This window comes from Hyla sarda, chromosome 7 (assembly GCF_029499605.1).
Source record: "Hyla sarda isolate aHylSar1 chromosome 7, aHylSar1.hap1, whole genome shotgun sequence".
NCBI lineage: Eukaryota > Metazoa > Chordata > Amphibia > Anura > Hylidae > Hyla > Hyla sarda.
In genome coordinates, this window is record NC_079195.1 from 86,119,383 (window position 1) to 86,146,233 (window position 26,851).

The 26,851-nt window shown below is 45.6% G+C and overlaps 1 protein-coding gene across 2 annotated transcripts in view; it reads left to right on the forward strand.

Moving 5' to 3' along the window:
* The first annotated feature begins 614 nt into the window (after positions 1 to 614).
* The window catches only part of SLC16A9 (solute carrier family 16 member 9), an 83,282-nt gene continuing 57,045 nt past the window's right edge, over positions 615 to 26,851 (forward strand). Inside the window, exon 1 of one of the 2 annotated variants that reach the window (XM_056529899.1) lies at positions 615 to 715. The gene's annotated coding sequence lies outside the window, so the exon portion shown is untranslated. The remainder of the gene's footprint in view (positions 716 to 26,851) is intronic. The other variant, XM_056529898.1, reaches the window with a different exon arrangement.

Below are 26,851 nucleotides of genomic sequence, written 5' to 3' on the forward strand. Positions count from 1 at the left end.
TACATTTATGTCCGTGGGCGTTAAGGGGTTAACTTGTGCTACAAATGGGGACCACCCCTCCCCCTTTGTTTAGAGAATCTGGTACAGAACCGGAGGCTCATGATGTCACAGCCATGCCCCCTCAATACAAGTCTATAAGAGGGGGCGTGACAGACTCTGCATCGCCAGTCATCCGGCACGGAGCGAAGTTCACTCCGTGCACTAGATTTCTGGGGTGCCGCAGCCGAGATCATGGGGGCCCCCAGCGTCAGGACCCCCCGTGATCAGACATCTTATCCCCTATCCTTTGGATAGGGGATAAGATGTCTAGGGGCAGAGTACCCCTTTAAGCCAGAGGAGGCCACAAGTCCTGGACTATTGTTAATCCCAATTCTAAATATATTGCTCACAATGCTCTATATAATTTGGCCTCAGGTATCTTCTTGGTTTCAGGTATGTTCAGGCCTACTTTATGACAATCTTTTCAACCACCTTGCAGTAACCTGATATGGGTCAATTTACATATATTGCCGCAGGAGTCACAATCTTTCTGCTGATGGTGCCCTTGTGTCTGGAATAAGTCCTTAGCCTTTTCATAACTCTGTAGCACTCTATGATGTCACAAGATGTATTGACAACTGGTTACCCAGACATACTTAGTCCAACAACCCATGGATTGTTTTGTGGCTTTACAACAGAAGGAAAAAAAACAATGAGCGGTTTACAGTCAGGCCAGGTATAAGATTTACTCATATTGTTCGTCACTCCATTTATGATGGTTTCCATACTGTTGCCTTACCTAGGATCATCCAACCACAAATGTTTACTTCATTGAGCATAACACCGCAGTGGCCATTAATGGCTTTACAACAAGAGGCAAACTAAATAATGTTTGTAATCACTATGGGGGAGATTTACCAAAACCTGTCCAGAGGAAAAGTTGCTGAGTTGCCCATAGCAACCAATCAGATCGCTTCTTTCATTTTTAACAAGGCCTCTGCAAAATGAAAGAAGCAATCTGATTGATTGCTATGAGCAACTCAGCAACTTTTCCTCTGGACATGTTTTGATAAATCTCTCCCTATAACCCTAGCGACTATTATGCATCTAAGTCCATTATTCTACATTTCATTGCCCTCCACAGCATTCAAGTCCATCACAATGTATTCATAATTTATACTTAATACTGCCCATGCTGGCTTCCAACAATGCCTTAAAAAGTACCTGTCATGAAATAAACTTTTCTAAACTAACTCAGGCTATGTTCTCTAACTACTTATAACACTTGTCCCACCCTTAAAAAATGTCAGAGCTTTAAAAAGCTGTGTAATATACCTTTATTCTTGCTCACATAGGGCAATTTCTGCCCTCACATGGTTGCAGTGCTGTGATGAATAGAAGACCTCAAGCTCTGTGTATGTTTCAGTGAGGCCCTGTGAGGCTCTTTGCAGCTTTTAGTGAAGCTTTACACAGCTGTCAATCAAGTTCAGTACAGAGAAGCACTTCCTCAGTTTGGTCTCCTGCCAGGTTGGGAAGAGACCAAACTCACTTTATTAATTGTGGCAGGGAACAGAACTGAGCCACCTGGTGGTCGTTTTTTCTATTACATTTTAAACATATTTATGTTGATCATTTTAAAAGCAATTGAATGGGAAAGTGTCTGCTAATTACACAAGGAACACTATATTAAAAGTTTTATTTGGTGACCGGAACTCTTTAGGGAGTCAGAACAGTTTCAGCTTGCATATTAGTAGGCAGGTGGTTTTGATGCCAGGCTGGTGTGATGATCTGGGGAGCCGTTGCATGTGACAGTGGGTCACCCATAGACACTAACAGCTCAGTGATATGTGATATGCAGCAGCCACGTGTGTTGCCTTCAGCTGGGATTCTAGCTTTGGCAACCTATGAGGGTGCAGGATCTACAGACCTAGCTGCAACATCTGTGGACATATGTGCCACAGGATACCATATAGATCTTATGTACCTCCATGCCCAACTTAACCAAGCTAGATGAGCCCAACAGGGTACTAGAGCCTTCTTTCAATTGTACAGTTTTCCCCAATAAATGTATCCTTTTCCTCTTGTATTATAATTACACACCAATATATATATATATATATATATATATATATATATATATATATATATATATATATATATGTAATCACACATATAAGTTTTATTTAATTCTAACAACTTCTTTTTGGTGCACAAATTTTTTTTTTGTCAGTATGTGTATATGGAAAAGTTAGAAAGTTATTGAATACACAGTGATTATGTTTTATTCATCTTAATGTTTTATTCATCTTAAACCATAAAACTCCTTTAACATAAATAAAAGCTAAGCAATGTGATGTTGCAATAGTAATAATAACTCATTGTTACCTGATAACCTTCAATATGAAAACAACCGAACTTTAAATGCCGCATCAAATATTTCAAAAAGTATTAATGTATTTTCTCAGAGTCAACATTAAAGGAGAGATTATTATTAAACTAATCAGGCAAATAATGAGCGGTAAATCCTGCACTATTAAGTATCAGTCTTCATACTTAGGGAAAAGCCGAGTCAAATGTACAATAAGTTACTAATAAGGAAAATGTTTTACCTTGGCAAACAACTGAAATATTTTTAAAAGGATAAAAGGAGTTATCCACCATAAGGTGACTTTAGTACTTACCTGCCAGACAGTATTGGACATGCTTAGGAATGATATTTGCTTGTCTTGGGGCTGAATGGCTATGTTGTGAGTCCACCATAACATTGCTGCTTTCTTTTTGTGAAATGGCTATTTCCTGTTGGAGTTCCCTCCCTCCAACTACAATCCCAAGATCCCTTGTTTGTAAGTGTGAGTTTCTTTTTCCTTCTCCCACACATCAGCTACCCCACCCATGGAAGCACACCCTGGACCATTCCCTGCAGCTCTGTGGAGAATGATCCGCCCCCCCCCCCCACTCAGTGGTTGTTCCATCCATTAAAGCAAACATGTTCCCTTTCAACACCTGACTACTGCTGTAATGTCTCTGGCAAAACTGCAACCTGGAAAAACCTTGAGACGACACTCATTTTGTATGCTGCTAAAAATAAACATCTGAGCAAAGATCAAATAAGAATTACAAAAACAGACATCAAACACAGGTACAGACATCAGTCTAATATTGTAATTACATTGCAACAGAATACCCCTTGACATCATCGATTATGAAAACAGGGGTCCATTCAACTGGGGTTGTCATGGGATCCCATTCTCATTATCGATGGAGTCATCTTATCACTTATCCTGAGAATTGGTCAAAAGTGCTGTTGCGAAAAAGTATAACAGCAGCAAAACAGCACAAATATGTACAAAGCCATTTATTTTCCTATCTCTTTTCTTCCCATAAATCTCCTCAGTAATCTAAGGAGAATTTGGAAGAAAAATAAAGAAATGAACAGAATCATTTTTATCAGTAATAGCAATTCTATATTCTTTACCTATATAAACTATAATCTAGTTAATCTATTTCTTAATAAACTTATTTCAGAAAAGCATTTCTCATAAAACATCAACCAGCTACACGTGTTTAAAGGTGGTCATACACTTTAGATAGAAGTTGGCCTAATCGGCATTTAACAATAATCACAGCAATAGTCACAGCAATAGTTCCAACTGCCCTATATACATTAGTATATGGGCACATGTGTGAATTAATCCTAAGGCCTCATAACACTTCACTTTCCCAAATATAGATCAAATACAGACACAGAACACAAATCCTTTTTTACAATTTATTCCATATAATATGCATTGTTTCGTTATTTAAATTGTCAGTTTTTCATCCATAATATGTTAATTTATTTATTCAGTTACTAAATTGACATCATGCGTGGGCATGAGGGGGTATCACTATTTATGGCAATTTTATAACTTGTATATTATATTTTTCACACTTTTTCCCCTTTTAAAGGGGTTATCCAGGACTAGATAAACAGAGCTACATTCTATCAAATACCACTCCTCATCTGTCTGCAGGTTGGGGGTGGTTCTACAGCTCAGTTCCATTGAAGTGAATGGAGCCAAGTTGTAAAACCACACCCAACCTGGAGACAGATGTGGAGCTGTTTTTGAAAGAACTTAGTTGTGTTTTTCTACTCCTGGATAACCCATAGCACACTCTCACAAGCAGCAGCAGCAGCAGCAGCATAGACATCATGGAGCAGCACTGAGCAGTGGAAGCTGTAAATCAAACACTGCCATAAGATATAACACTTAAAGAGCTTTCAGCAGCTTGTCCTATGTGCCTCCCTCTGATTCTGTCTCACCCTGCTGCTAATTCCACCCTCAATTGGCACTCATTTGTAGTTATGTATATGTAATTTTATTCCGCAATACAGCAATCACATGATGTTTCGATCCATGAACGGATCTTCATCAGATATCTGTAAATTAAACAATACAAGAATTATAAATATATGACAAAGAACATGAAAAAATAATAAATGTGTGCCGGAGTGAAGCTAGGATTAAGAACACAGCCCCAAGATAGATCCCTTTGTTATTGTTGTATATACTATATACTGTAATCAGTAATAGAGTAGTTTAACAGCGACCACTGTTTGTCTGATACAGTGATCTGCTAATAGGGAGCTGATCAAGGGTGCTGATTAAAAACCCCAATCATTATCCAGCACCTCCAACGTTTCGCTGGCACCCCAGCTTCGTCAGGAAAGGCCAGTGGCTAATTTTTTATCTATTGGTAGTGTAGTTTACACCATAAGAATTATTTTCTCACAATTGTGTTGTACACTTTAAGTCTTTTAATAGGAACATTAAAAGTTTTTTTTTAATAGGAGGTACTTAGTTTAAGGGTTCCCCTTAGGGGGTTTCCCCTAAAATTGTTGTGAATACTAATGACCCTGGTACCCCCTGTGGGGCATTTTTTTGTAAGCTAGGATTAAGGCCATCAGGTAATATGGTAACAGTTTAAAAAGACACTATGCAGAAAATTGGAATGTCCATCCTACTTCAACTATACCTCATACCGTGTCAGAACATAATATATAGCAAGTGAAAACTAGGTTTGCAGATAACTGGAGCAGTATGGCTGTAAATATTGCAGCAAACATAATCATAAATCAATATACTGTGGCAGAAGAACATAGGACATAGCACTCCCAACTACACACAAATATTTCAGAGTTGGTTAACAGGGAGCTTCAAGCCGTTCTATGCGTGAATCCAGCAGCACACTGTAAATGACATCTGCAGTGTGCACGCCAACCAGATATAGTATCAGTAAGCAACACAATACAAGAACAATAGCATGCACTCACCACTGGGACTTGTCTAGGCGTCCGAAGGTCCAGGCTCTGAGCACTTTGGCACATACTGATTATGCTGCCCCGTGATCCCGAACCTTCGGACGCCTAGACACAGTACCAGCAGTGAGTGCATGCTATCATTCTTGTACAATCATAAATCATGATGAATCCTATCAGTGCAATACACATAATAGATACAGGGGTACATCTCAGTATAAACTTATTAGTGAGAGTAGAATTGTCCATATAAAGACACATACAAAGCAATTAGGTAACAATAATACTGCAGAAAGATATGCAAAACATAAGGAAAAATCATCATATTGCAAGAGGATATGCATGATAGAAAGAGTAATAGTCCATCAGTCTTGCTGCAGTATATGAATAGTTCAGTTACTTCCCAGAGAGAAACAGCCTCTCACGATGCCGGCTGGCAGGTAGTGGACCCTCTGTGCCAGAGAGGGATTGGCGTGGACCGTGCTAGTGGACCGGTTCTAAGCCACTACTGGTTTTCACCAGAGCCCGCCGCAAAGCGGGATGGTCTTGCTGCGGCGGTAGTGACCAGGTCGTATCCACTAGCAACGGCTCACCTCTCTGGCTGCTGAAGATAGGCGCGGTACAAGGGAGTAGGCAGAAGCAAGGTCGGACGTAGCAGAAGGTCGGGGCAGGCAGCAAGGATCGTAGTCAGGGGCAACGGCAGAAGGTCTGGAAACACTGGCAAGGAACACACAAGGAACGCTTTCACTGGCACTAAGGCAACAAGATCCGGCAAGGGAGTGCAAGGGAAGTGAGGTAATATAGGGAAGTGCACAGGTGAAAACCCTAATAGGAACCACTGCGCCAATCAGCGGCGCAGTGGCCCTTTAAATCGCAGAGACCCGGCGCGCGCGCGCCCTAGGGAGCGGGGCCGCGCGCGCCGGGACAGAACAGACGGGGAGCGAGTCAGGTAGGGGAGCCGGGGTGCGCATCGCGAGCGGGCGCTACCCGCATCGCGAATCGCATCCCGGCTGGCAGCAGGATCGCAGCGCCCCGGGTCAGAGGACGTGACCGGAGGGCTGCAGCGGAGGGAGTGAAGCGAGCGCTCCGGGGAGGAGCGGGGACCCGGAGCGCTCGGCGTAACAGTACCCCCCCCCTTGGGTCTCCCCCTCTTCTTGGAGCCTGAGAACCTGAGGAGCAGACTTTTGTCAAGGATGTTGTCCTCAGGTTCCCAGGATCTCTCTTCAGGACCACAACCCTCCCAGTCTACTAAAAAAAAATTTTTCCCTCTGACCTTTTTGGCAGCCAAAATTTCCTTGACCGAGAAGACGTCCGAGGAGCCGGAAACAGGAGTGGGAGGAACAGATTTGGGAGAAAAACGGTTGAGGATGAGTGGTTTGAGAAGAGAGACGTGAAAGGCATTAGGGATACGAAGAGAAGGAGGAAGAAGAAGTTTATAAGAGACAGGATTAATTTGACACAAAATTTTGAAAGGACCAAGATAGCGTGGTCCCAACTTGTAGCTAGGGACACGGAAGCGGACATATTTAGCGGAGAGCCATACCTTGTCTCCAGGGGAAAAAACGGGGGGAGCTCTTCTTTTCTTATCCGCGAACCTCTTCATGCGTGAAGAAGCCTGTAAGAGAGAATTTTGGGTCTCTCTCCATATAATGGAAAGGTCACGAGAAATTTCATCCACAGCGGGCAGACCAGAGGGCAAGGGGGTAGGGAGGGGGGGAAGAGGGTGACGGCCGTACACCACGAAAAATGGGGATTTGGAGGAAGATTCAGAGACCCTGAAGTTATACGAGAATTCGGCCCATGGAAGGAGATCTGCCCAGTCATCCTGGCGGGAGGAAACAAAATGTCGCAAATAATCACCCAGGATCTGGTTAATTCTTTCTACTTGTCCATTGGACTGGGGATGATATGCAGAGGAAAAATTTAATTTAATCTTGAGTTGTTTACAGAGAGCTCTCCAGAATTTAGACACGAATTGGACCCCTCTATCCGAGACAATCTGCGTAGGCAACCCGTGAAGACGAAAAATGTGTACAAAAAATTGTTTAGCCAACTGAGGCGCAGAAGGAAGACCAGGAAGAGGGATGAAATGTGCCATTTTGGAGAATCGATCAACGACCACCCAAATAACAGTGTTGCCACGGGAAGGGGGTAAATCAGTAATAAAATCCATACCAATCAGAGACCAAGGCTGTTCGGGGACAGGCAGAGGATGAAGAAAACCAGCGGGCTTCAGGCGAGGAGTCTTATCCCGGGCACAGATAGTGCAGGCTCGCACAAAGTCCCCAACATCCGTCTCCAGAGTCGGCCACCAATAGAAGCGGGAGATGAGTTGCACAGATTTCTTGATGCCCGCATGACCTGCGAGATGGGAGGAGTGACCCCATTTGAGGATTCCGAGGCGTTGGCGTGGAGAAACAAAGGTCTTTCCTGGAGGAGTCTGCCTGATGGAGGCAGGAGAAGTGGAGATCAGGCAGTCAGGTGGAATGATGTGTTGCGGAGGGAGATCAACTTCTGAGGCATCCGAGGAACGAGAGAGAGCATCGGCCCTAATGTTCTTATCGGCAGGACGAAAGTGAATCTCAAAATTAAATCGGGCAAAGAACAGAGACCACCGGGCCTGGCGAGGATTCAGCCGTTGGGCCGACTGGAGGTAGGAGAGGTTCTTGTGGTCGGTGTAGATAATAACAGGAAATCTTGATCCCTCCAGCAGATGCCTCCATTCCTCAAGTGCTAATTTAATGGCTAGAAGCTCTCGATCCCCGATGGAGTAGTTCCTCTCCGCTGGAGAGAAGGTCCTAGAGAAAAAACCACAAGTGACAGCATGCCCGGAAGAATTTTTTTGTAGAAGAACAGCTCCAGCTCCTACTGAGGAGGCATCAACCTCCAATAGGAAGGGTTTGGAAGGGTCAGGTCTGGAGAGCACGGGAGCCGAAGAAAAGGCAGACTTGAGTCGTTTAAAGGAGTCTTCTGCTTGAGGAGGCCAGGACTTGGGATCAGCATTTTTTTTGGTTAAAGCCACGATAGGAGCCACAATGGTAGAAAAATGTGGAATAAATTGCCTGTAATAATTGGCGAACCCCAAAAAGCGTTGGATAGCACGGAGTCCGGAGGGGCGTGGCCAATTTAAGACGGCAGAGAGTTTGTCTGGATCCATCTGTAGTCCCTGGCCAGAGACCAAATATCCTAGAAAAGGAAGAGATTGGCATTCAAACAGACATTTCTCAATTTTGGCATAGAGTTGGTTGTCACGAAGTCTCTGAAGAACCATACGGACATGCTGGCGGTGTTCTTCTAGATTGGCAGAAAAAATTAGGATATCGTCCAGATATACCACAACACAGGAGTATAACAGATCACGAAAAATTTCATTGACAAAGTCTTGGAAGACGGCAGGGGCGTTGCACAGTCCAAAGGGCATGACCAGATACTCAAAGTGTCCATCTCTGGTGTTAAATGCCGTTTTCCACTCGTCCCCCTCTCTGATGCGGATGAGGTTATAGGCGCCTCTTAAGTCCAATTTAGTGAAGATGTGGGCACCTTGGAGGCGATCAAAGAGTTCAGAGATGAGGGGTAAGGGGTAGCGGTTCTTAACCGTGATTTTATTAAGACCGCGGTAGTCAATGCAAGGACGTAGGGAGCCATCTTTTTTGGACACAAAGAAAAATCCGGCTCCGGCAGGAGAGGAGGATTTACGGATAAAGCCCTTTTTTAGATTCTCCTGGACGTATTCGGACATGGCAAGAGTCTCTGGGGCAGAGAGAGGATAAATTCTGCCCCGGGGTGGAGTAGTACCCGGGAGGAGGTCGATAGGGCAATCATAAGGCCTGTGAGGAGGTAGAGTCTCAGCTTGTTTTTTGCAGAAAACATCCGCGAAGTCCATATAGGCCTTAGGGAGACCGGTTACTGGAGGAACCACAGAGTTACGGCAAGGGTTACTGGGAACCGGTTTTAGACAGTTCTTGGAACAAGAGGACCCCCAACTCTTGATCTCCCCAGTGGACCAATCCAGGGTTGGGGAATGAAGTTGAAGCCAGGGAAGTCCAAGGAGAATCTCCGAGGTGCAATTGGGAAGGACCAAAAGTTCAATCCTCTCATGATGAGATCCGATGCTCATAAGAAGGGGCTCCGTGCGGAAACGTATGGTACAGTCCAATCTTTCATTATTTACACAATTGATGTAGAGGGGTCTGGCGAGACTGGTCACTGGGATGTTGAACCTGTTGACGAGAGAGGCCAAAATAAAATTTCCTGCAGATCCAGAGTCCAAGAAGGCCACTGTAGAGAAGGAGAAGGCAGAGGCAGACATCCGCACAGGCACAGTAAGACGTGGAGAAGCAGAGTAGACATCAAGGACTGTCTCACCCTTGTGCGGAGTCAGCGTACGTCTTTCCAGGCGGGGAGGACGGATAGGACAATCCCTCAGGAAGTGTTCGGTACTAGCACAGTACAGGCAGAGGTTCTCCATACGGCGTCGTGTCCTCTCTTGAGGTGTCAGGCGAGACCGGTCGACCTGCATAGCCTCCACGGCGGGAGGCACAGGAACAGATTGCAGGGGACCAGAGGAGAGAGGAGCCGAGGAGACGAAACGCCTCGTGCGAACAGAGTCCATATCTTGGCGGAGTTCCTGACGCCTTTCAGAAAAACGCATGTCAATGCGAGTGGCTAGGTGAATAAGTTCATGTAGATTAGCAGGAATTTCTCGTGCGGCCAGAACATCTTTAATGTTGCTGGATAGGCCTTTTTTGAAGGTCGCGCAGAGGGCCTCATTATTCCAGGACAATTCTGAAGCAAGTGTACGGAATTGTACGGCATACTCGCCAACGGAAGAATTACCCTGGACCAGGTTCAACAGGGCAGTCTCAGCAGAAGAGGCTCGGGCAGGTTCCTCAAAGACACTTCGGATTTCCGAGAAGAAGGAGTGTACAGAGGCAGTGACGGGGTCATTGCGGTCCCAGAGCGGTGTGGCCCATGACAGGGCTTTTCCGGACAGAAGACTGACTACGAAAGCCACCTTAGACCTTTCAGTGGGAAACAGGTCCGACATCATCTCCAGATGCAGGGAACATTGGGAAAGAAAGCCACGGCAAAACTTAGAGTCCCCATCAAATTTATCCGGCAAGGATAAGCGTATCCCAGGAGCGGCCACTCGCTGCGGAGGAGGTGCAGGAGCTGGCGGAGGAGATGACTGCTGAAGCTGTGGTAGCAACTGTTGTAGCATAACGGTCAGTTGAGACAGCTGTTGGCCTTGTTGCGCTATCTGTTGTGACTGCTGGGCGACCACCGTGGTGAGGTCAGCGACAACTGGCAGAGGAACTTCAGCGGGATCCATGGCCGGATCTACTGTCACGATGCCGGCTGGCAGGTAGTGGACCCTCTGTGCCAGAGAGGGATTGGCGTGGACCGTGCTAGTGGACCGGTTCTAAGCCACTACTGGTTTTCACCAGAGCCCGCCGCAAAGCGGGATGGTCTTGCTGCGGCGGTAGTGACCAGGTCGTATCCACTAGCAACGGCTCACCTCTCTGGCTGCTGAAGATAGGCGCGGTACAAGGGAGTAGGCAGAAGCAAGGTCGGACGTAGCAGAAGGTCGGGGCAGGCAGCAAGGATCGTAGTCAGGGGCAACGGCAGAAGGTCTGGAAACACTGGCAAGGAACACACAAGGAACGCTTTCACTGGCACTAAGGCAACAAGATCCGGCAAGGGAGTGCAAGGGAAGTGAGGTAATATAGGGAAGTGCACAGGTGAAAACCCTAATAGGAACCACTGCGCCAATCAGCGGCGCAGTGGCCCTTTAAATCGCAGAGACCCGGCGCGCGCGCGCCCTAGGGAGCGGGGCCGCGCGCGCCGGGACAGAACAGACGGGGAGCGAGTCAGGTAGGGGAGCCGGGGTGCGCATCGCGAGCGGGCGCTACCCGCATCGCGAATCGCATCCCGGCTGGCAGCAGGATCGCAGCGCCCCGGGTCAGAGGACGTGACCGGAGCGCTGCAGCGGAGGGAGTGAAGCGAGCGCTCCGGGGAGGAGCGGGGACCCGGAGCGCTCGGCGTAACACAGCCATTGAAGTATGCTTGGAAATAAGAGCATGGTATACAGAAATGAGAGGGTAAAGGATATTGGAACCAGCATGAGGATACAAGATCATATAGTAACCAATATACTCACTTAGGAGGATACAAGATCATATAGTAGCCAATATATTCAAGAGAGTGATATATATTATTCATACTTGTGAAGCCACGAGGGGCATGGCCGTGACGTCACGATCACGGCCTCCGACTTCGAGCTTTCTGAACAAAATGTGCAGAACGCTGGAGCATGGGAGTACCCCTTTAATACAGATGTGATATGAAATGAGCCCTAACAGTAATTTATCATGGCAGAAATTTCTTTGCAGTCTAAAACTAACATTGAAAAGCAGAAATAAGTAAGACATCATTTTTAAAGGTTTCCTACAGTTTTAACGTACGATGATTAGGTCTACAGTTTTCCAATATACTTGATCAATCCTTTAAGTTTTCAAAATCTCACATTGACGTCACTGAATTACTCCATTGTTTGTTTCCAGGGGATACAAATTTAACCTTGTCATGTGATGGGCACCGAGGTGCATTGCTGATTACAGGACAGAGCTTTAATAGCTGCATTATACCCATAATGTGCTGAGGACCTCCTTCACTTAAAGGAAACAATAAAGGTTTTCATTCGATGACTGCATGCAGAGACTTTGAATACCATGAGGGATTGATGTGGAAATTAAACTATACTATATGAAATCCTGAAATCGCCAAATACAACCCAAGCAAATTGGAATTTTGAATTTTGAACCTTACATGTGAAATACCTTGATTTCCAAAATTGCTTTGTTAGGGTACGTTCACTTGATTGTAACCCGCTGCGAGAAATGCACTGCAAGTTACGCTACCATTCACTTCAATGGGTCCCTCAAAAATCTACAATAATGGCAGATTTGCAGATTGATGACAGACCCGTTGAATTAAATGCTTGAGTAACTTACAGTGGGTAACCCATTGTGATCGTGTGGACGTACCTCTAGGTAACATCTTTCCAGCAGCTGTAAATTACAAGTTATATTTTACTTCACTATTTATATCTGTTTTACATGTTCCAAAAAAAGAGTCAAAAGTGAAAGTTGTCTGCAGTTTCTCTGTTGGTGAGTGCCATATCATCTCAAAACATAACAATAACCTTGAAATATTTCCCCCAAAAAAAAAATTCTCTTAAAGGTACTGTTGTCCGAGAAAGGGGTAGAAAATAGAGCACCCCTACCATGTCCTCTATCAATAAGCATATTGGTGGCAATAGAAGCTCAGTAAGCATTTGCCACATTCCCAGTACAGGTAGCAGTAGAAGCTCTGTGCCTGGTGGTTGCCATCGCAGCAACAGCGTCAGCAAGAAAAAGTTGTCATGGACTTTCAGAGGTTCTGTGGTTTTGTAGGATAATATGGCCCTCATGGACTGGTTGACTCGTTCTCGGTCATCTCAGGAGGAAGAGTTTGATGATAGGATGTTGAGCCAGATGTCAGTGGGTTTCTTATCATCTACAGTTACATGGCGTGGTGGAAATGTCCATTCTAAATAGTCTGTTTCATCATCTCTTTGCACTTTGCTCCCTGGTGGTGCTCCCTAGTCTTACTGGTGGTGCTAGGCATGGTGGTGATATTGTAAAGCGTCATTGTGGATGTGCTTAATCATAGTCTAGCAAGGGTCTATGATCAGACATGAGAAGAATGTCTTGCTACAGAGAAAGGGATCAGAGAAAAAGCCTGATATGTGTGTAGCCTGTAGAAACGGCTGTCCTAGAAGTGCTGCCATCCAAACCCATTATCATTTACAAAATTTTAAGTGCAGATAAATTACTATCATCTATTAATGCCCAGAAGCCCTGTGGCATGTCTGACGAACACAAGGATGTAGACAACTTCTGCTGGCAGCGGCCGTTCCTGCTGCTTGTGCAAAAGCCAGTGGATCAATAATATAGTTTGGCTACAAGAAGGAGGATGAGGGGTGCATAGAACCATAGATGAGGGGTGCCTTTATGGCTATGTTTACAAATAGTATTTTGGTCAGCATATTTAACCAAAACAATGAGTAGAACGGATACAAATAACATTTATAATTAAAATAATTGTACCGTTTCCTGTGTTATTTCCACTCTTAGTTTTGGTTAAAAATACTGAGCAAAGTATTTTGTGTGAACATAGCCTATTACTCTGTGTTTTCCCAGAACTGGAACTAAACAAAACTCCTCTGATTAATACTATTTGGTTGTTTTGTTTTTTTATCCCATTTGGATCAGCTTGGACTACGATACCCATATACCTCTGCAAGTTGGACATTTGGTTATATATTTATTTATTACTATTCAACAACTAGAATGTTATTGACAACATCAGAGATTGATTGAATTTATTAATACTATTTAAACTCAAATCCATTAGGAATGTATACAAACATGTGCTATGTGCTTTTCTAAAAGCACAGCATAGATACATTTTACAGACATATGGTAGATTTATGTTCCATTTTATATTTGTCATATTTATAAAACATTTTTAATTGCTACTTTTTAATTAATTTTAAGCTAACTGATATCACCAAAAATTTCACCATTTAGCCACCATTTGTTATACTTTCATATACCAATTAAATTACAACTTCTTTCTACACTATATGGTGATCTGTCCAGGATTCAAATTTTTTCTTGTCTTTTCTAATAGAGTAACTAAAAAAAAAAACAGAATATTGGTGGGCCTTGCGGACAGAGTTGGAGAACACTGTCCTAAAGGACTGATCTCTTTTTATATTATTTCTGAAAGGGGTTATCTCTAATGGGTCAACCCCTTTAATAAGCATATTGCCACATATTACTTTTCACAAATTTGTACAGAATTGGTAAAAAAAAAAAATTGGGTGTCACTGTAGAAAATCTTAATCAATCTGTATGTCAATGAGCACAAAATTTGGGATCCCTGTAAAAAACTTTGTATATGTTGTACATATTAGCAAAACAATAGTTTTCCTAATATACTTCTTTAATTTTTTTTTTTTACATTTTATTAAAGAAAACCTCCTTTGAAAATCCCACCACTAGGGGTCCCAATACTTCCTGGGACACTGATGAGTCCCACAGCAGCATGAGCGTGTCCAAGGGTCATGGACACGAGATGGTTGATTGACAAGGCTGCAGGAGGAATTCAGCCTGCTGCAACACTGCTGTAACACAGAGTTTTACCAAACATGTCCCTCCAGCTGTTGCTAAACTTCAACTCCAAGCATGCCTGGACAGTCAAAGGATGTCTGGGCATGCTGTGAGTTGTATTTTTGCAAAAGCTGTAGGCACTCAGCTGAAGGCAACACTGCTGCAAAAAAAAAAGTTATCCAAACACTGTTTCTCCAACTATTCCAAAACTACAGGTCCCAGCATTATAGGACTGCCTAAGGATGACACACATAAATGACATAGAAAGATCCAAATCATACACTCACCATATTGTCTTTGTGGTAGAGTGCAGGCAATCTCCAATAATCATTGTGTGTGTGTGTGTGTGTGTGTGTACATCATAAATCTAGAGAGGAAAGGGTTACAGAGCAGGACTGAGTGAGGGAGGGGGAGGGGTCATCACAGTGCAGGCAAGAGAAGGACATGCCCCCTCCATTTGAAAAGATGGAAAAGACATTGAGCAGCTGTAATATACTATTTTTTAGTGAAATATCAGTGATAGATACATAAAAATTACAAGTACATGATCAGGATGAGGTACTGAGTAACATATAACAGTTTTTTTTTTTTGTGTGGGATCTGACAGGTTCACTTTAAGACAAATTAGTGGACCATTTGTAAAGGCTGTAAAGCCAGTGGGCAGGAAACAGATATAAACATATTTTATACTATTCTTTGACAATATTTATTTATCTGTATTGTGATAGTTTATACAACCGCTTCATATGTTGTTGATTTATTTACTTAAATGTATCATTTAAAATACTGGAATTGTCACATCTATAAAGGTCACACATTTTATGTATGGCTTGTTGACTATTGTACACTATACAATCCTGTGCTCAGCTGCTCATTGCCTGTCTTGGCCATGTGCCTGTCTCCTTAATGGCTCTGTTTGTGCCTGCTAATGACATTAATGCTGCTATTTATGAGTAAATGTTCCATTAATAAGTCTCTTGAGCTCCTCTCTATGATCCTCTGTGAAGATTAAGATAAAACATTTCTTTCTGATAAATCCTACATGGGAAACAATGCAGATTAAAAATGAGGGAATGTGTGAATCAGATGGGTTGTATCACGTGTAAATACTAAGGGATTATTTGAAAAGTGAACTAGCTGGCAAAAACTTTTATTTTCCATAATGCTGGTTTCACACGGGTCCTCTACTGTCTGTATTATGTCCAAACCTTATCACAAGAGTCTTTGTAAATGGAGGATAGCGATCTAACTTTATCTTCAAATTACCAAATGGTAGTTAACCAGCCTAATTTGCCATTCACCAAATAGTTCTAAAATGTAACTTTTATGTCTACTATCAGCCTTTAAAGATTACAAACCCAGCAAGAGGTCATTGCCCCTTTTGCCCCTTGATAATGCCATGTTGTTGGCGAAACATGTTGGGGAGGCAGCTGTAAGAATAATCATAGCTAAGAGTTCAGTGAGAGGCTTTATTGTGCAGGTGAACAGAGCTGAGACTAACAATCACTAATTCTGCTTTTGCACTTAGAGAATTAAGCTTTGATCTCCATACGATTCTTGATTGGAAATATCAGACAGAATCTCAGGCCATAATATTTACCCTAAAATACAAAAATATTTCCATTGTGTGAAACCAGTATATAATATGAATGAAAAATTATAGATAACTTATTACACTTTTAGTTTAAGGGCAGCTAAAAGTGTATCCCCAGCTCCAACATTTATGGCATACATGCCAGCTTCAGGGCTGGTGTCAATCAGCATATAGGGTTCCAGGACCCCTTTCCTCTGGGGTCTGAAAACTGGTTTGCTTTTTGCCACTTTTTTGGCTTTGTGTGGTCAGTGCCATTTTATTCAAAGCAGAACATACTCTGTCGTGATTTTTTTTAGTGTTTTGCTCCATAGGCTCTTAGGGGTTTTATAATTTACAAAAAATAAAAAAATAAAAAATAAACATGCAAAAAGCAGATATTATTTAAAGCATACCTGCTACAGAAAAAAAAATAATGCTTATACAGTATGTTACTCACTAGGTCATGCAGATGCTTAACATGTCTTTTTTCTGCATTTGACTCACAAATCCCTCTGTTCTGCTGCTCACTCATTCTCACATCCACTGCTCAGGAAGGGGTGTGTCTTGTCACGATGCCGGCTGGCAGGTAGTGGATCCTCTGTGCCAGAGAGGGATTGGCGTGGACCGTGCTAGTGGACCGGTTCTAAGCCACTACTGGTTTTCACCAGAGCCCGCCGCAAAGCGGGATGGTCTTGCTGCGGCGGTAGTGACCAGGTCGTATCCACTAGCAACGGCTCACCTCTCTGGCTGCTGAAGATAGGCGCGGTACAAGGGAGTAGGCAAAAGCAAGGTCGGACGTAGCAGAAGGTCGGGGCAGGCAGCAAGGATCGTAGTCAGGGGCAACGGCAGAAGGTCTGGAAACACAGGCAAGGAACACACAAGGAACGCTTTCACTGGCACTAAGGCAACAAGATCCGGCAAGGGAGTGCAGGGGAAGTGAGGTGATATAGGGAAGTGCACAGGTGAACACACTAATTGGGACCACTGCGCCAATCAGCGGCGCAGTGGCCCTTTAAATCGCAGAGACCCGGCGCGCGCGCGCCCTAGGGAGCGGGGCCGCGCGCGCCGGGACAGAACAGACGGAGAGCGAGTCAGGTAGGGGAGCCGGGGTGCGCATCGCGAGCGGGCGCTACCCGCATCGCGAATCGCATCCCGGCTGGCAGCGGAATCGCAGCGCCCCGGGTCAGAGGACGTGACCGGAGCGCTGCCGCGGGGAGAGTGAAGCGAGCGCTCCGGGGAGGAGCGGGGACCCGGAGCGCTCGGCGTAACAGTACCCCCCCCCTTGGGTCTCCCCCTCTTCTTGGAGCCTGAGAACCTGAGGAGCAGACTTTTGTCTAGGATGTTGTCCTCAGGTTCCCAGGATCTCTCTTCAGGACCACAACCCTCCCAGTCCACTAAAAAAAAATTTTTCCCTCTGACCTTTTTGGCAGCTAAAATTTCTTTGACCGAGAAGATGTCCGAGGAGCCAGAAACAGGAGTGGGAGGAACAGATTTGGGAGAAAAACGGTTGAGGATGAGTGGTTTGAGAAGAGAGACGTGAAAGGCATTAGGGATACGAAGAGAGGGAGGAAGAAGAAGTTTATAAGAGACAGGATTAATTTGACACAAAATTTTAAAAGGACCAAGATAGCGTGGTCCCAACTTGTAGCTAGGGACACGGAAGCGGACGTATTTAGCGGAGAGCCATACCTTGTCTCCAGGGGAAAAAACGGGGGGAGCTCTTCTTTTCTTATCCGCGAACTTCTTCATGCGTGATGAAGCCTGTAAGAGAGAATTTTGGGTCTCTCTCCATATGATGGAAAGGTCACGAGAAATCTCATCCACAGCGGGCAGACCAGAGGGCAAGGGAGTAGGGAGGGGGGGAAGAGGGTGACGGCCGTACACCACGAAAAATGGGGATTTGGAGGAAGACTCAGAGACCCTGAAGTTATACGAGAATTCGGCCCATGGGAGGAGATCTGCCCAGTCATCCTGGCGGGAGGAAACAAAATGTCGCAAATAATCACCCAAGATCTGGTTAATCCTTTCTACTTGTCCATTGGACTGGGGATGATATGCAGAAGAAAAATTTAATTTAATCTTGAGTTGTTTACAGAGAGCCCTCCAGAATTTAGACACGAATTGGACGCCTCTATCCGAGACAATCTGCGTAGGCAACCCGTGAAGACGAAAAATGTGTACAAAAAATTGTTTAGCCAACTGAGGCGCAGAAGGAAGACCAGGAAGAGGGATGAAATGTGCCATTTTGGAGAATCGATCAACGACCACCCAAATAACAGTGTTGCCACGGGAAGGGGGTAAATCAGTAATAAAATCCATACCAATCAGAGACCAAGGCTGTTCGGGGACAGGCAGAGGATGAAGAAAACCAGCGGGCTTCTGGCGAGGAGTCTTATCCCGGGCACAGATAGTGCAGGCTCGCACAAAGTCCACAACATCCGTCTCCAGAGTCGGCCACCAATAGAAGCGGGAGATGAGTTGCACAGATTTCTTGATACCCGCATGACCTGCGAGATGGGAGGAGTGACCCCATTTGAGGATTCCGAGGCGTTGGCGAGGAGAAACAAAGGTCTTTCCTGGAGGAGTCTGCCTGATGGAGGCAGGAGAAGTGGAGATCAGGCAGTCAGGTGGAATGATGTGTTGCGGAGAGAGTTCAACTTCTGAGGCTTCCGAGGAACGAGAGAGAGCATCGGCCCTAATGTTCTTATCGGCAGGACGAAAGTGAATCTCAAAATTAAATCGGGCAAAGAACAGAGACCACCGGGCCTGGCGAGGATTCAGCCGTTGGGCAGACTGGAGGTAGGAGAGGTTCTTGTGGTCGGTGTAGATAATAACAGGAGAACTTGATCCCTCCAGCAGATGCCTCCATTCCTCAAGTGCTAATTTGATGGCTAGAAGCTCTCGATCCCCGATGGAGTAGTTCCTCTCCGCTGGAGAGAAGGTCCTAGAGAAAAAACCACAAGTGACAGCATGCCCGGAAGAATTTTTTTGTAGAAGAACAGCTCCAGCTCCCACTGAGGAGGCATCAACCTCCAATAGGAAGGGTTTGGAAGGGTCAGGTCTGGAGAGGACGGGAGCCGAAGAAAAGGCAGACTTGAGTCGTTTAAAGGCGTCTTCTGCTTGAGGAGGCCAGGACTTGGGATCAGCATTTTTTTTGGTTAAAGCCACGATAGGAGCCACAATGGTAGAAAAATGTGGAATAAATTGCCTGTAATAATTGGCGAACCCCAAAAAGCGTTGGATAGCACGGAGTCCGGAGGGGCGTGGCCAATCTAAGACGGCAGAGAGTTTGTCTGGATCCATCTGTAGTCCCTGGCCAGAGACCAAATATCCTAGAAAAGGAAGAGATTGGCATTCAAACAGACATTTCTCAATTTTGGCATAGAGTTGGTTGTCACGAAGTCTCTGAAGAACCATACGGACATGCTGGCGGTGTTCTTCTAGATTGGCAGAAAAAATTAGGATATCGTCCAGATATACAACAACACAGGAGTATAACAAATCACGAAAAATTTCATTGACAAAGTCTTGGAAGACGGCAGGGGCGTTGCACAGTCCAAAGGGCATGACCAGATACTCAAAGTGTCCATCTCTGGTGTTAAATGCCGTTTTCCACTCGTCCCCCTCTCTGATGCGGATGAGGTTATAGGCGCCTCTTAAGTCCAATTTAGTGAAGATGTGGGCACCTTGGAGGCGATCAAAGAGTTCAGAGATGAGGGGTAAGGGGTAGCGGTTCTTAACCGTGATTTTATTAAGACCGCGGTAGTCAATGCAAGGACGTAGGGAACCATCTTTTTTGGACACAAAGAAAAATCCGGCTCCGGCAGGAGAGGAGGATTTACGGATAAAGCCCTTTTTTAGATTCTCCTGGACGTATTCGGACATGGCAAGAGTCTCTGGGGCAGAGAGAGGATAAATTCTGCCCCGGGGTGGAGTAGTGCCCGGGAGGAGGTCGATAGGGCAATCATAAGGCCTGTGAGGAGGTAGAGTCTCAGCTTGTTTTTTGCAGAAAACATCCGCGAAGTCCATATAGGCCTTAGGGAGACCGGTTACTGGAGGAACCACAGAGTTACGGCAAGGGTTACTGGGAACCGGTTTTAGACAGTTCTTGGAACAAGAGGACCCCCAACTCTTGATCTCCCCAGTGGACCAATCCAGGGTAGGGGAATGAAGTTGAAGCCAGGGAAGTCCAAGGAGAATTTCCGAGGTGCAATTGGGGAGGACCAAAAGTTCAATCCTCTCATGATGAGATCCGATGCTCATAAGAAGGGGCTCCGTGCGGAAACGTATGGTACAGTCCAATCTTTCATTATTTACACAATTGATGTAGAGGGGTCTGGCGAGACTGGTCACCGGGATGTTGAACCTGTTGACGAGAGAGGCCAAAATAAAATTTCCTGCAGATCCTGAGTCCAAGAAGGCCACTGTAGAGAAGGAGAAGGCAGAGGCAGACATCCGCACAGGCACAGTAAGACGTGGAGAAGCAGAGTAGACATCAAGGACTGTCTCACCATTGTGCGGAGTCAGCGTACGTCTTTCCAGGCGAGGAGGACGGATAGGACAATCTCTCAGGAAGTGTTCGGTACTAGCACAGTACAGGCAGAGGTTCTCCATACGGCGTCGTGTCCTCTCTTGAGGTGTCAGGCGAGACCGGTCGACCTGCATAGCCTCCACGGCGGGAGGCACAGGAACAGATTGCAGGGGACCAGAGGAGAGAGGAGCCGAGGAGAAGAAACGCCTCGTGCGAACAGAGTCCATATCTTGGCGGAGTTCCTGACGCCTTTCGGAAAAACGCATGTCAATGCGAGTGGCTAGGTGAATAAGTTCATGTAGATTAGCAGGAATTTCTCGTGCGGCCAGAACATCTTTAATGTTGCTGGATAGGCCTTTTTTGAAGGTCGCGCAGAGGGCCTCATTATTCCAGGACAATTCTGAAGCAAGAGTACGGAATTGTACGGCATACTCGCCAACGGAAGAATTACCCTGGACCAGGTTCAACAGGGCAGTCTCAGCAGAAGAGGCTCGGGCAGGTTCCTCAAAGACACTTCGGATTTCCGAGAAGAAGGAGTGTACAGAGGCAGTGACGGGGTCATTGCGGTCCCAGAGCGGTGTGGCCCATGACAGGGCTTTTCCGGACAGAAGGCTGACTACGAAAGCCACCCTAGACCTTTCAGTGGGAAACAGGTCCGACATCATCTCCAGATGCAGGGAACATTGGGAAAGAAAGCCACGGCAAAACTTAGAGTCCCCATCAAATTTATCCGGCAAGGATAAGCGTATCCCAGGAGCGGCCACTCGCTGCGGAGGAGGTGCAGGAGCTGGCGGAGGAGATGACTGCTGAAGCAGTGGTAGTAACTGTTGTAGCATAACGGTCAGTTGAGACAGCTGTTGGCCTTGTTGCGCTATCTGTTGTGACTGCTGGGCGACCACCGTGGTGAGGTCAGCGACAACTGGCAGAGGAACTTCAGCGGGATCCATGGCCGGATCTACTGTCACGATGCCGGCTGGCAGGTAGTGGATCCTCTGTGCCAGAGAGGGATTGGCGTGGACCGTGCTAGTGGACCGGTTCTAAGCCACTACTGGTTTTCACCAGAGCCCGCCGCAAAGCGGGATGGTCTTGCTGCGGCGGTAGTGACCAGGTCGTATCCACTAGCAACGGCTCACCTCTCTGGCTGCTGAAGATAGGCGCGGTACAAGGGAGTAGGCAAAAGCAAGGTCGGACGTAGCAGAAGGTCGGGGCAGGCAGCAAGGATCGTAGTCAGGGGCAACGGCAGAAGGTCTGGAAACACAGGCAAGGAACACACAAGGAGCGCTTTCACTGGCACTAAGGCAACAAGATCCGGCAAGGGAGTGCAGGGGAAGTGAGGTGATATAGGGAAGTGCACAGGTGAACACACTAATTGGGACCACTGCGCCAATCAGCGGCGCAGTGGCCCTTTAAATCGCAGAGACCCGGCGCGCGCGCGCCCTAGGGAGCGGGGCCGCGCGCGCCGGGACAGAACAGACGGAGAGCGAGTCAGGTAGGGGAGCCGGGGTGCGCATCGCGAGCGGGCGCTACCCGCATCGCGAATCGCATCCCGGCTGGCAGCGGAATCGCAGCGCCCCGGGTCAGAGGACGTGACCGGAGCGCTGCCGCGGGGAGAGTGAAGCGAGCGCTCCGGGGAGGAGCGGGGACCCGGAGCGCTCGGCGTAACATGTCTGAAGTAAACACTATGCCTGCTATCACTCACCATGCATTCACTTCCACCCTGACCCTGCTGTGCAGTGCTGGGTCTCTTTATCCAATTACTGCAGGCTGCTCTGTAACCCCCTCCTCTCCGTTTTCATGCTTCAGTCTGATAGAACAGGAGCGAGCACAGAGGAGTGCTAGAGGAGTCCTTACTTTATAAGCCATGAATTCTGTAAAAACAAACATTTTTATGAAGTATATTAAAAAGGTTAATGTTTTACCAAGATGTTTAACATATAAAAAGTTTTTGATTCTGACAGTGCCCATGTAAATAGTATTGTTAAATCATCAGAAAGCAACACAGACTGGTCATAGATGTGCCAAGTAGTGTTGCTCGCAAATATTCTCAATTCAAATTTTAATCGCGAATATCGCATATTTGCAAATATTGCAATCATAGCACTATATATTCGCAATTAAGAATATTCCCTTTTTTTTGTTCACAGTACCAATCACAGTGATCACTGATCATCCCTCTCTGCTCTTCGCATATGCGCATATTTGCGAATATTGAGCCCTCCCTTCTTAAATGGTATAGGGAACTAATGGACTAGTGACTAGTGCATTAACTCTGTGATTTTTTGCCCTTTGAAAGCAATAGGCCCATTGTGGTCTATGAGGATCTCACAGTATGAAAAACTGTAAGATAAGCAGGAGGGTCTCGACAGTACAGTAGATTGGAGACTGTGCGGTGGTTCAAGTCCCAGGGTGGGACAGAGTGTTACAGTGTTGTGGTTTAACTTTTTTACTCATGATTGACAAATGTAGGTCATTTGGTAATTAAGAAAGCCTTTGAACCATGGGAACTAGGTAAATTGGCAATTAACTGATTGTTTGAACCGTGGGAACTAGGTTAATGGGATACCAAATATGGGTATTGGGGTTAATTGAAACTGGATGTAATGTGTAAGGCTGGGTATGAATGAAGGAATGAGTGGTTGAGGAACATAATGGGATATTTATCAATACCTGTGCAGTGTAAAGGTTGCCCAGTTGCCCATAGCAACCAATCAGATTGCTTCTTACATTTTTCAAAGGCCTTGTAAAAAATGAAAGAAGCAATCTGATTGGTTCCTACGGGCAACTGCACCACTCTTCTTCTACACTGGTTTTGATGAATCTCCCCCATAGAGGGAGATTTATCAAAACCTGTCCAGAGGAAAAGTTTCTGAGTTGCCCATAGCAACCAATCAGATTGCTTCCTTAATTTTTCATAAGCCTTTTCAAAAATGAAAGAAGCAATCTGATTGGTTGCTATGGGCAATTCAGAAACTTTTCCTCTGAACATGTTTTGATAAATCTCCCCCATAGGGGGAGATATATCAAAACCTGTGCAAAGGAGAAGTTGCCCATAGCGACCAATCAGATTGCTTCTTTCATTTTTCAAAGGCCTGGTTAAAAATGAAAGAAGCAATCTGATTGGTTCCTATGGGCAACTGTACCACTCTTCCTCTACACTGGTTTTGATGAATCTCCCCCATAGAGGGAGATTTGTCAAAACCTGCCCAGAGGAAAAGTTTCTGAGTTGCCCATAGCAACCAATCAGATTGCTTCCTTCATTTTTCAGAGGCCTTTTCAAAAATGGAAGAAGCAATCTGATTGGTTGCTATGGGCAACTCAGAAACTTTTCCTCTGGACATGTTTTGATATATCTCCCCCATAGGGGGAGATATATCAAAACCTGTGCAAAGGAAAAGTTGTCCAGTTGCCCATAGCAACCAATCAGATCGCTTCTTTCATTTTGCAGAGGCCTTGTGATAAATGAAAGAAGCAATCTGATCGGTTGCTATGGGCAACTCAGCAGCTTTTCCTAGGAAAGTAAAGTTTAACCACAACACTGTAACACTCCGTACCACCCTGGGACTTGAACCACTGCACGGTCTCCCATCCACTGTACTGCTAATACCCTCCTGCTTGTCTTACAGTTTTACATACCGTGAGATCCCCATAAACCACAATGGGCCTATTGGTTTCAATGGGCAAAAAAATCACAGAGTTAATGCACTAGCCCATTAGTTCCCTATACCATTAAACGGAGGGCTCAATATTCGTGAATATTCGCATATGCGCGTAGAAAAAAACAAACAATATATATTGAATATGCGAATTTCGCAAATATATGACGAATATTTTTCCATATATTCGTGAAATATCGCAAATTCGAATATGGCCTATGCTGCTCATCACTAGTGCCAAGATGTGGTTTGTTCTTATATAGAAAAATGTAAAAAAAAAATTATATCAGTTTCACTTATCATTTAGTTGGTAGGCGTTAAATTGGTAGTAGGGTATGGTGGCTCAGTAACCACTTAGCTAGATCAGAGTATGTATCTTTTTCTTAGATTTATAGTGTGAAGGCCACCATACTGTATGACTAGGATGATGATAAAGCTTGTGATGAACACATGCTCTATATTAATATTATTTATTTGTATTGTTTATTCATTGCCCATGCCAACACAGTATAGTGCAGACATATTCTGCAGTGGTGTACAGAGATTGTCCCTGTACCCAATACAGCTCACAATGTATTTCCCTATTACAAACATACACTACCTTCAGTTCTAAGGCTTTCAGCTGAAATTCCTGTTCCAAACTGCTGACATTCAGGGGCTTGGGAATGCCTATTTGACTCTTGGCAGCAGAGAATATAAACAGGAACTATGGGGCAGATTTATCAAAACCTGTCCAGAGGATAAGTTGCGCAGTTGCCGATAAAAACCAATCAGATTGCTTCTTTCATTTATTTTTGAAAAGGTCTCTGAAACAAGAAAGAAGTGATCTGATTGGTTATTATCGGCAACTCAGCAACTTTTCCTCTGGACAGGTTTCGGTAAATCTCCCCCTATGTGTCTCCTTGCCTTGGTAGCAAACTAAAGGCTCATTTTTTTACACTATGGAATCTCTGCCCAGCAATTCGGTCTGAAGTGGGCTACAGCACTAGAACCACTTGGAAATGCGCAGTCTCGATAGACATCAATGCATTTCAGAGCGGAGTCTGGGGTCCGGAAATTCCATAGTGTGAATGTTGCAGCAGAATTCAATTTAGAATAATGGGAGGCTGCTGCAACCTATTTTCCAAGTGGAATTTCATTCAGAAAATATGCAGTGTTATTGGGCCCAACCAGTGCCAGCAATTTGAAATGTAAATTTCAGCTGACAAATTCCCTTTAAAGGGGTACTCCGCTGGAAAACATTTTTTTTTACATCAACTGGTGCCAGAAAGTTAAACAGATTTGTAAATTACTTCTATTTAAAAATCTTAATCCTTCTAGTACCTATCAGCTTCCATATGCACCACAGGAAGTTATTTTCTTTTTGAATTTCCTTTCTGTCTGTACACAGTGCTCTCTGCTGACACCTCTGCCCATGTCAGGAACTGTCCAGAGCAGGATCGGTTTTCTCTGGGGATTTGCTCCTACTCTGGAGAGTTCCTGACATGGACAGAAGTGTCAGCAAGAGAGCATGTTGTCAGACAGAAAGGAAATTCAAAAAGGAAAGTACTTCATGTGGAGCATACAGCAGATGACAAGTACTGGAAGGATTATGATTTTTAAATAGAAGTAATTTACAAATCTGTTTAACTTTCTAGCACCAGTTACTTTAAAAAAAAAAAAAAATGTTTTCCAGTGGAGTACCCCTTTAACCCCTTAAGGACACATGACGTTCTCATACGTCTCCATTTCCGAGTCCTTAAGGACACATGACGTATGAGAACGTCATGTGTTTTACTGGCCCCCCGCAACCATCTGGAGCGGAGCCGGTCCCCGATGCCTGCTGAAATCGTTCAGCAGGCATCGGGGCATATCGCCCAGGGGGGTCATTATGACCCCCCATGTCGGCGATGGCCGCAGATCGCTGGACAATTCAGTCCAGCGATCTGCGGCGGATTCCGGGTCAATCGGGTCTCCAGTGACCCGGTGACCCGGAATTATTGGCTGATCGGGGCCGTCAGAGACGGCCCCGATCAGCCAGAGCCAGCAGGGGTGAGGTGGCACTGGTGCCACCTCACGATCGCCCTGATTCGTCGGCCGGATTACCGGCCGACCAATCAGGGCGCCTGCTGCGGGTGTCACTCCCGCAACCCGCTCCGCCCCTCTTCCGGAGGACGTGAGCGGGTGCGGGAAGACGACCCCCGGTGCTGGGGACCCCGATCCCCGGCGTCCCTGTTGGGAGCGGGGCCCCAGGAGCAGCGGCGGCGGCGGAGACGACGAGGGACTGACCTGTGCGGAGAGGATCGTTGGAGGTGAGGGACAGCCTCCTGCTGTTGCTTAGCAACAGCTCCCAGCATGCAAAAAGGGCATGCTGGGAGCTGTAGTTATGCAACAGCAGGAGGCAGACCACCACAACTCCCAGCATGCCCTTATGGGCATGCTGGGACTTGTAGTTTTGCAACAGCTGGAGGCACATTCTTTCTATGGAAAAGTGTACCTTCAGCTGTTGTGTAACTACAACTCCCAGCTTGCACAATCAGCTAAAGTGCATGCTGGGAGTTGTAGTGGTGCATCTGGTGGTTGCATAACTACAACTCCCAGCATGCCCGTTGGCTGTCG